We start from the raw sequence: 10,352 nt of genomic DNA, 5'->3' as shown, positions 1-10,352 counted from the left end.
TACTGTAAAATGCAAACCCAGTTTTAGATGCACTAACTGTAATGTACTCAAATGTATAATACCAAAATGAATCACAAAACTAGTGAATACAGGGTCCGTCTAGACTACGCCTCTCACGTCGATATTGCTAATGAAGCAGGGATTTAAATATCCCATGCTTCATTAGCATAAACATGGCCACCACTTTTTTTCGAAATGGAGCTTTTTCGGAAAAAAAAAGGCAGTCTGGATGCGGATCTGTCGAAAATAAACCCTTTTTTGAAAGATCCTGTAAACCTCATTTTTTGAGCGCTCTCCTATCACCCATTCCCAGCTTCTGACAGAGTTAAAGTTGTTAATATGAATCTGAAATTGTTCAACGCTAAAGAGTTTTAAAACAGGGTCTACTGTACAGCGACCTCAGCCTAAATAGTACCCTGGCAAATACACCATTTAAAAAAATCTTTTAACCCTTTCTCAAAGCTATAGAAAAAGAAGGAAATGCAGTTAAAGTAATTATAATGTAAAGTGTTAAGTAAGACTTTCATTTTAACAGCATCCCCCCCACTAGTTGGGCATCACTTAGTTGGAATTAAAGATGGCCTTAACTGGACTTTTGGTGGAAAGAGAAGTGAATGGGGATGGCTGGAGCTGCTGGTGCCATTGCTGAAGTCCCATCCTGGTTCCTAGAAGACAAAACAAGACACACACACACAAAAATGTAAAGAAAAAGAACAGTAAAGCTAGAAAGCCAGCTCCCATCTCTGGTGTTGATGCTCACTGGCAGCCCTCCTGCTGGAAACACACAGATGCAGGACACAGACTCAGGCCTTGTCTACACTTACCGGGAACTTGATCTCCACAGAGTCAATCTCCCAGGGGTCGATTTAGCACAAGGCTGGGCAAGATGTGGCTGGGGGCAGTATCCGGCCCACCTAACACTAATCTGGCACATGGACTGCATCTGCCCACTTTCTGTTTATATTCCGCTGCCATTGCCACTGAATTTCCAGGAGGTGGTTCAGACAGCAGGATCCTATTTAAATGGCTTCTGGTTGTGGTGCAGGGACCAGAGCAGTGAGCCCTTTAAATAGCTGAAGCAACCTGTGTTGCTCCCAGGCAATGTGGTAGCAGTGGGGCTGGGAGCAATTAGCCCTTTGCTGTGCTTTTAAAAGCCTCTGGCACCAGACAACTCTGTGGGGAGGCTTGACCCGAGTCCCACCCCTTCCACCTCAGGGCTCTCCCCATTAGGAAGGGGTTGGAGCTGGCCTGTGACCACTTAAAAATTTCATTAAATGCCCCCACGCAAAAATTATTGTGCACCCCAGATTTAGCAGGGCTAGTAAAAGCTCGCTAAATTGACCACTGATCATGATCTCGTCAACTGCAATATTCCACCAGGTCCCAAGAAGTAAGGGGAGTCGATGAGAGTTTTTCCCATCAATCCCCACAATGGGAATGCAGAGTAAGTCAGACTAAGGTATGTCAATTCCATCTATGCTATTCCCATAGCTGGAGTTGTGTATCTCAATTCAACTTCATTGCCTACTGCAGACTTCGCCTCAGTCCACCACTGGCCAATTTGTACCACTGATGGGGCTGTTCAGGGAATTGCATTTAACTCTCTGGTCACAGGCTGACAGCAGTGTTATAAAATATACCATCTTGGTTGGCTAAGCCAGACTTTTATTAGGCTATGTCTAGACTGCAGAGTTTTTCTGGGATACTGCATCCAGGGAATGCATCCGCTTTTTCAGAACAGTTTCCAAAAAAGTGGGAGTGTTTTTTCAGCATCCTTGTATTCCTCTCAGTGAGAGGAATAAGGGATGTTCTGAAAGAGAAGGTTTTTCTGAAATTTGGCCCCGTGTTTAGAGGCCAAATTTAGGAAAAGAATGTTCTGAAAAAAAGAGCGGAAATAGAAAAAAGCCTGCAGTCTAGACATAGCCTTAGAAGGGAAAAGAGGGGCAGGAAAAAGAAGAAATAAGGTATGTGTGTGACAAAATATCATATCTCAGCTGGTGAGGATTTAGCTGAAGGGGAAGTGGCAGTGTCATCTGGCTCCCTTGGTCTGGTCATGACATCTCCAGGATAAGAATGAAGAAGGTCCAAGGTTCCAGGAGACCGTACAGGTGGCAACCACGATAGGAAACCTTGCTCCTTCCCCATCACTTGCTTTCAGAGAGCCCATCTGTTCACATTTCCCTCAAAAGTCTCTTTTTGGAGGACCCCCCAGAAGGGAGAGATGGGTGAAATAGCCCATTCCTTCATTCATGTGTTCACTAATATCTCTGGAGATATTTAAGAGCAGGTTAGATAGACCTCTGTCTGGGATGGTCTAGATGGTACTGGGTCCTGGCGTGAGGGCAGGGGACTGGACTCGATGACCTCTCGAGATCCCTTCCAGTTCTAGTGTTCTATGATTCTATGAAAAAGGTAAACCCTGTAATTTGACAAAAAGCTCATTTGAGATAACTCTTCAAAGCCTCTTTGTGCAGCTGCATCCATGAAAAGGCCGAAGAGCTAAATTCCCAAGCAGATAACTAGACTGAACATATGTTTGGCTGTGTTCTGATATCTGGGGAAACTGGATATTTTGCTTTAACCACCTCTTCCTCTGAACAAGCACATACCACCACCTTGGCTTTTGATGTTCCCTAAAGCACCTTGGCAGCTAAGGCTGCCTAACACTAGGAGTGGCTGCAAATGGTAAAATGTTGGCAGCTAGACTGTGCTAGCAGGCATTTTGCTAGAAGTAGTGTCGCTGCACTAGTGGGATAATTTGGGATAACAGTGGGATAATATGATAAAAAAACTGGAAATGTAGACTGCATTTGAAAAGTAGATATATGTAGTAAATTGCACCTACAAAATATTTGCACCTGAACACAAGAAGACCTTGTGGTCCTATAGATTCCTCTCTCTACTGCAAATGAATTCTCTTAAAATTCTGTATATTTCACCAAGGGTCTTTGTTTCTGAAAGTGAGCTATGAATTCCAAGTCGATTGTTGAGAAATATCCAAAAAAGTTTCAAGAAAAAAAATGCACTTCTATGGCAAAGTGATACTGTCTGGTTTTTTATTTTAATTTAATATTGAATGCAAATAATTCTGGATAGTTTATATAAAACTATATGGATCTGTAGTTGTTCCTTTCTGATTGCTTACTGGTTTTAGATGAACGATTTGGACAAGGTCTCTGATTTCTGACTTCATTTGAGTTGTTGAAAAATGTCACACATTCATTAGTAAAAAAGATTTTTGCCACTAAATGAAAATAATTTTGCAGCTCTTTTCTATCTGGGATCCTTGGGCTCTTTATATGGCTCCTGTAGATTTAGTCTGGCTTGGTGATTGGTAATGGGATGTAAAATATTCTCTCTCTCCAGGTCACATGTAGTGCTGGCAGTCTGTTAACGAAGGCCATTTTCATCAGACTGCTATATGATGACCTATGTGAAATGAGCCTGTGAGCTCATTGCCAACCCTATCACTCATACTAATTAGCACTTTTGTTGGCAGTCTCAATAGAGAGGGCAAGAAATAAACAGACTCTGAAGCTGAGCTACCATTTCATCCCTGAGGATGGTTCCTCCTGAGGCCCCCTGACAATAAGTTTCTAGTTCCCTCACTCTGGCACCTTTCAGGACACACACCGTAAAATCACTCCTTTGCTTTTGTACCATTTGAAGTCACTTTGGCAAGCATTTGTGAAATTTGCCAGTTCCAAAAAGTTAAACTCTTGCTTTCTTCCATGTGTAAATTCCTGCCATTATCTCCTGCCTCCATATGCTCATTTGTGCCACAAATCATTTCTGAGCTCTGTTGTCCTGCCCAGCCTTTCCTAGAGCTTACCCAGCCTACTTCTGCTTTCCTGTCTGGCTTTTCTCTGCAGGTTTCTCCTCTTGCTTTACTTCATGCTACCATTTACCTTTTATTTTTTAACTTGCCCTCTTCCGGTGCTCCTTGGGTCCAATAGTACTGTGCTCAATCTGTACTCCTTTATATTCTTTTGGCCCTTCTTCGATATTCCAGTGGTACAGTTCCTTGGCCACTCTACCTGACAGTCTTTCTAGTCCTTCTTAATGCTTCCTCCAGTCTGTACAGAGTGTTTCTTGACTTTCTGATGCTAAAGAAGTGACAGTGGACCTGAATTTGGTCCAGGAAAGGGGTATTATAATTGTTTGACCGCGTGCCATGACATCTTTTTGTGATGGTACACTGTCTGAGCCAAACAATAATTAAAATAAGCACCATAAAACAAAAGCCACACAGCTCACATTTTTATCTGTAACTACAACATGTATGTCTCTATTTAAATACAATTACCTGTTGAAAACCCTCAGTCTGATAGAAATATTGGGGGCACATCATATGCCTTAACATGGTAATATGAAAACAATATTAGATGTAAGGAGTTCAGTAGACAAGATGGTAGATGCTACGTTTGTGAATATATAAATACAGGCAGTCCCCGGGTTACGTACAAGATAGGGACTGTAGGTTTGTTCTTAAGTTGAATTTGTATGTAAGTCGGAACTGGTACATATTTTGGGGGGGAACGGGGAGCTGGAGTTAGGTGGAAAACACCCTGATTCTCATACAACTTCCTTATTCTAAGAAAAACACATACTGTTTTGATATGAAGGTTTTTTTGGTTGATATTTTAATTAAAAATTGATCATAAGTTTCAGTGTTTCATGCTATATCCAAATCTTCCTTTTGGGGTACCTGAAAGATCCCAGTTATTCATTTAATAGTCAGAATCTTTGTTTTTTATAACTAAAAAAAGTTTATTCAATGCATATTACTGTTCCAAATAGAATTTGCTACAGATGGTTCAGTGAAATGGGTATTAAGTGTAATCAATAGTCATTGAAGAGCACAGTGAAATATTGATACAATCAAAGCTGTTGTTGTATTCTACTGAGCAGAAAATGGAAATCCCTTCCTGTGAAGTGTGTGTGTGAATTTATCCACAGGATTAATTTTAAAGAAAAATTCTGTGTTGGGAACAGGAGTTTAGCCACAGGTGGGTCCTCATTGTCCACTCACCCACTTTGCAACCAGACCCATCCCCTCGGGGCTTACCCTGCTCCGCTCCAGCCAGGGTGTGGGGTTGGGGCTTATCCCCTCTTCCCTTCTGTCCTGCTCCTCCCCATTCTTGCCCACCCATACCACTGGGTAATTTTTCAGCTTCACCTCTGCCAGGCTGGAAGGGACTTGTTAATTTCACGTGACGCTAACAAGATACTTGCAGCTCTAGTGCTGAAGAGGGAAAGAGCTGTTGCTCCCAAGGTGGGGACTGTAACACAATGGGTCTCTCTGCCTGCTGCTCCTGCTGTTCCCTAGGAAATTAATTTTTCCGCTCTGGGGTGCCCCCTTTTGGCGGGTGTCTTGTTCCCCCCAGCAGACCCGTGTCCTCCGCGGCGAGAAAAGCCGCTCCGCGTCTCCCTGGTCTGCTGGGAGGGGGGCGCTAGCTCCGCGTCTCCCTGGCCTGGACAGTGGGGGAGGCACCCCGCACTAGCTGCGCCCCTCCCTCTTCCCCCCCCCCCCCCCCGTTTGTAACTAGGGATCCGACGTAAGTTGGATTGATGTAACCCGGGGACTGCCTGTATTGGAATATTGTCCCCAGCAGTGTCCTAAATTACACAGTGATACTGTAGGGGAAGGTAATGTGCACCAGACCTGTCAGAGCATGAAAGGACATTATGATGAACACATCTTGTCTCCTTAGACTGTAAGTTCTTTAGAGTGGGAGCTCTTACTATGTGCCTTTACAGACCCCAGTTCTGTAGCTAGTCCATATCTGGTAGAGAAACCCAGGGCAATAGCTATTTTAGTAAAGGGTTGGTTTATTCACACTTGCATTGCATCTAGCTAATGTTCACTAGGAGAGGGTTAAAAGAAACGTCTTGTTCTTATACTGTGAACAAGATTCCTTACTTGTTTCTAAACATAAGAGAGTCTCCACAGAAGCAGAAGTACAATAGGGTACTGCTAAGAGATGCTTGTTACCATTTTATTTAACCATCCCACAGCCAGTCTTTATTGAAAAGCTTTAAAAAGCACAGTTTCTGTATGCTGGCTAAGTGTATGAGTAATATAAATGTCCATATTCATGCACTATGTATTGTTTTCTGTAACAGCAAAGCAATGATATATATGTGAAAGCAGAAAATAGGACAGATTAATTACAGGGTAGATGTTCTTAACATTTATTGCCACAGGGTTGCTTGCTTACAATGGGATCCTAAATCTACACAACACTTGACTGAAGAGCATCCTAATATCTTTAACTGGATTTTGTCAGAGACTATAACCAATAAATAAGAAAATAGCTGTTTATACTGCTGGAAGGACTTTGTGTGCCTGGACATTTTGCTGAGCATGAACATTATTAAATTTAGTAATACTAAGACACTTTGGATCTAAAGTGGAAAGGATGAAAGTGGCTATAAAAAAAGGTAAAGAGTACTTTTCCTTCTTCCCTAGGGGGAGCACAGAACATAGATATACAACAGAAAAAAGCTGCCAGTTCAAGGCGAGGCCTCTCTGAGTTTATTCTGATTTGCATTGAAGGCTTGGCCAGTGGCATGCTGATTATAAAATTTGATGTGACTATGCTCTGAAGCCTTTGGCATGTAATCACTCTACTTTAACAATCTTACATAAAAATTTTGAAATTCAAGCAGATCTTAACACAGCCTCTTCCCTCCACTTAAATGTTGGTGATTCTGCAAGCAACCCAATTTTCTTTTCTTGTATAGATACCATGAACAAAAACAATGGAGCCTGAAGGGCCACATTCTCAGCAAATGTAATTCAGCATAATTCAACTGATTTTAATGAAGCAACATTAGTTACTAGCTAAGAATTTGGCCATATCTGTTTTGACCACTATACATCTCACCCAAGTGGTTTTTCAATCTACTTTTCATCGGGTTTGTTTTGTGTAACAGTCATTTGTATCTATTACATTACACAGATAATTGTTTTCTGTTAACTTGACCTGAAAACTCATATTTTGCTTCTCTCTTGACATCCTGTGAACCCCAAGTTGTTAGTGTGATTAAAGTCTCCAGAAATGTCTTGAACCAGGCAAATCAACAGAGGAAAGGAGAAAAGAATATATTGACATTATGGGGTCCTGTTTGCTCAGACTGTGAAGGAGACTATTTAATTCTCTATCTAGGCTTGACCAAAAAAAAAACAACCACACCTCCCTGTCATCATTCTATATATTAGCTTGTAACTCACTTAAGTGTGAGAACTTAACAGTGTCACCAATGAGAAGAAATGCATGCTGAAGTCTATAAACACTGAGGGGGGAAAGATGCATGAAAGATCCAGGTGAGAATTAGCTAGGAAGTGTGGAATTATGGCACTGGAAATTAACCAAGATAAAAAGCTGAGGGGTGTGGGTTTTTTCAACTCCCAATGCTGGGGCTCAGTGGAGTAGCATAGTGAGGCAGAGTAGCCTCCCTCTGACTTTGGTGGGGAGGGACCACTATACTCCCCCATTGGATGGAGCAAAGCCAGATAGAAGCAGAGGGGTGGGACAGGAAGTATAAGAAGAAAGCCAGCTAGAAGACTTTAGCTCCCCTGCTGAGCTCTGTAGCACTGTGACCCCAGGGGAAATGGAATGCAAAGAAGAGCTGCTAGGATTGCCATCTATGGTTTACCCAGAGGAGACAGAGTGAATTGAAGAGTTCCTGGGGCGGCGGTCCACTGTCTACCCAGAGGTTACCTCCTGTCACAATTTGGACCGTAGGCTAGGACCTGGTAGAGTAGAGAGTACGTAGGGGTAGTGGCCTATTCAGCTAGCCCTGAAAGCCTATGCCTTGTATGTTAGCTGTCTGCCCTAGCCAGATGTCGTGAAGATGAGGACTTTAATAGGGGTTCAAAAAAGAACTAGATAAATTCATGGATGATAGGTCCATCAATGGCTATTAGCCAGGATGGGTAGGAATGGGGTCCTTAGACTCTGTTTGTCAGAATTTGGGAATGGGTGATAGGAGAGGGTTCACTTGATGATTATCTGTTCTGTTCATTACCTCTGGGGCACCTGGCATTGGCCACTGTCAAAGACAGGATACAGGTACAGACCTTTGATCTGACCCTGTATGGCCATTCTCATGTACCTGGACTGGAAATTAGGTGGCTAACCTGAATCTTCACCAAAGCTTCTATTTTTAGCATGCTAGTGTGAGCCCCATAAGTGGAAGTGAGTCCATACAGGCCCTATGAAAGGTGCAGTGTAGACATACTGGCTGTGTCTAGACTGCATCCCTTTTCCATAAAAGATGCAAATTAGACATCTCAATTGCAAATGAAGCGGGGAATTTAAATCCCCCCCGCATCATTAGCATCAAAATGGCTGCCGCTTTTTGCCGGCTCGGAGCTTTGCCGGAAAAAAGCACCAGTCTAGCCATGGATCTTAAAATGAAGGATAAGGGATCTTTCAGAAAAGGCTTTATTTTCCGAAAGATCCACGTCTAGACCGGCAAAGCTCCGAGCCTTAAAAAAGCAGCAGCCATTTTTATGCTAATGAAGCGGGGGGGATTTAAATCCCCGCTTCATTTGCAATTGATATGTTTAATATGCATCCCTTTTACGGAAAAGGGATGCAGTCTAGACACAGCCACTTTGTGGTGCTGCTGCAGCAGGGTGGAGTGGGGATTCAGTAAAGGAAGAAGAGCAATAAAAAAATGGCAATAGCGCATAGCAACTAGCTAGTGACTCTGGAGAGGGCTATTCAATACCAGATGAGATTGCATTATTACAGAAAGCTCTATAGTATGATCTGACTCATTCGATAAAAATATTAGGGGACTTCACACTGTTTCTGTCTGGTTTTCTCCTTCCTGCAGTAGTGAGCATCCTTGATTATCATTGGCATAAATACCATGGAGAGCGGTAGCAGTGAGCACCTAAGGAAACATAACTTACACATTTTTAGAAGTGGGGAGTATCCCTGCAGGAAAAGGTACCTTTTTCTTAATTCCCTTATCAAAATACTTCTCCATATAATCTTCCTGCAGATACTCTTGACAATTTGAATGTTTATCACAACCTCAAAAGGCCCCCAGGGCAGCCATTTATGAGTGCAAACATTTAATTAAATTTAAGTGTGTTCTTTATATTTTTGTAAAATTACCTCCCCATTTTAAGAGGAGCCTACTTCTTTTTATTTTGTCTGCATATCTGACAGCTGATTGTTAGTTTGTAACTGCAGCCAACACAGCTGACACCACTTTTGTTCCTATCAAAAATTTCTTCCACTTTTGTTTAAAACTGTGATTAAAGCTTTTCTGCATTCTGCCAGCCAGCCAGCTGGACCTGCTAGAATTAGGATACTAATGTAAGCTCCTTCCTGAGGAGAACACCACTTTTGTAGCTGTGTCAGACAAGTGCCACCTTTTAAGACTGATTGCTGAGCTCTAAATGACATTTTTGATATTTTGACGGAAAGAAGCCATTTATTTTCCCAGGCTTCAGAGTAAAGAACACTTGCATCCCAAGAGAGCAATCTTGTTTTTCAGCAGCACAGCAATTACTTACAGGTGCAACAAGCAGCTGGTGTTTCAAAGTCTGTGTGGCATCATCTGTCCAAGAAATGCCTTTCAGGGACTTATCCCATTGCTCTTCTGCACCTGCCCAGCCTACTGGAACAATTTCATAGTTTAAAAAATTTCATCATCCTACACCTGGCTAGCATTCCACTACCCATCCACTGTTTATGAGAAATGAATTAACGGTACAGACCCCTAACAGGTTTATGTGCATGCTAACAACCTGAGCTCAGAATTGGCATGGAACATGAATTTAGCCAAGTTTTTGCTTCTTTGAATATGCTCATGCATAGGGCCCTACCAAATTCACAGTCATGAAAAACATGCCATGAACCGTGAAATCTAGTCTGCAAGTGAAACTGTTTTTTCTGTGTCCTTTTGTCCTATACTATACAGATTTCACAAGGGAGGCCAGTGTTTCTCAAACTGTGTGTCCTGACCCAAAAATCAGTTCCAGGAGTTGAGGGGTCACAAGGTTCTTTTGAGGGCATTACAGTATTTCCACCCTGACTTCTGCACTGCCTTCAGATTTGGGCAACCACAAAGTGGCGGTTGTTGGGTAGTCAGCCCTCTCTGAAGGCAGTGCCCCTCCAGCAGCAGTACAGAAGTATGAGTGACAATGCCATACCACACCATCTTTACTTCTGTGCTGTAGCCTTCAGAGCTGGGCAGCTGGAGAGTGGCAGCTGCTGACTGAGGACCCAGCTCTGTAGGCAGCAGCACAGAAGTAAGGGTGGCAATGCCAAATCATGACTTCTGTGCTGTTGCTGGTGATGGCTATGCTGTAAGAAGTAGGCTTC

This window comes from Pelodiscus sinensis, chromosome 1 (genome assembly GCF_052426305.1).
Source record: "Pelodiscus sinensis isolate ZL-2025 chromosome 1, ASM5242630v1, whole genome shotgun sequence".
NCBI lineage: Eukaryota > Metazoa > Chordata > Testudines > Trionychidae > Pelodiscus > Pelodiscus sinensis.
Note: the sequence above shows the minus strand (reverse complement) of the source record.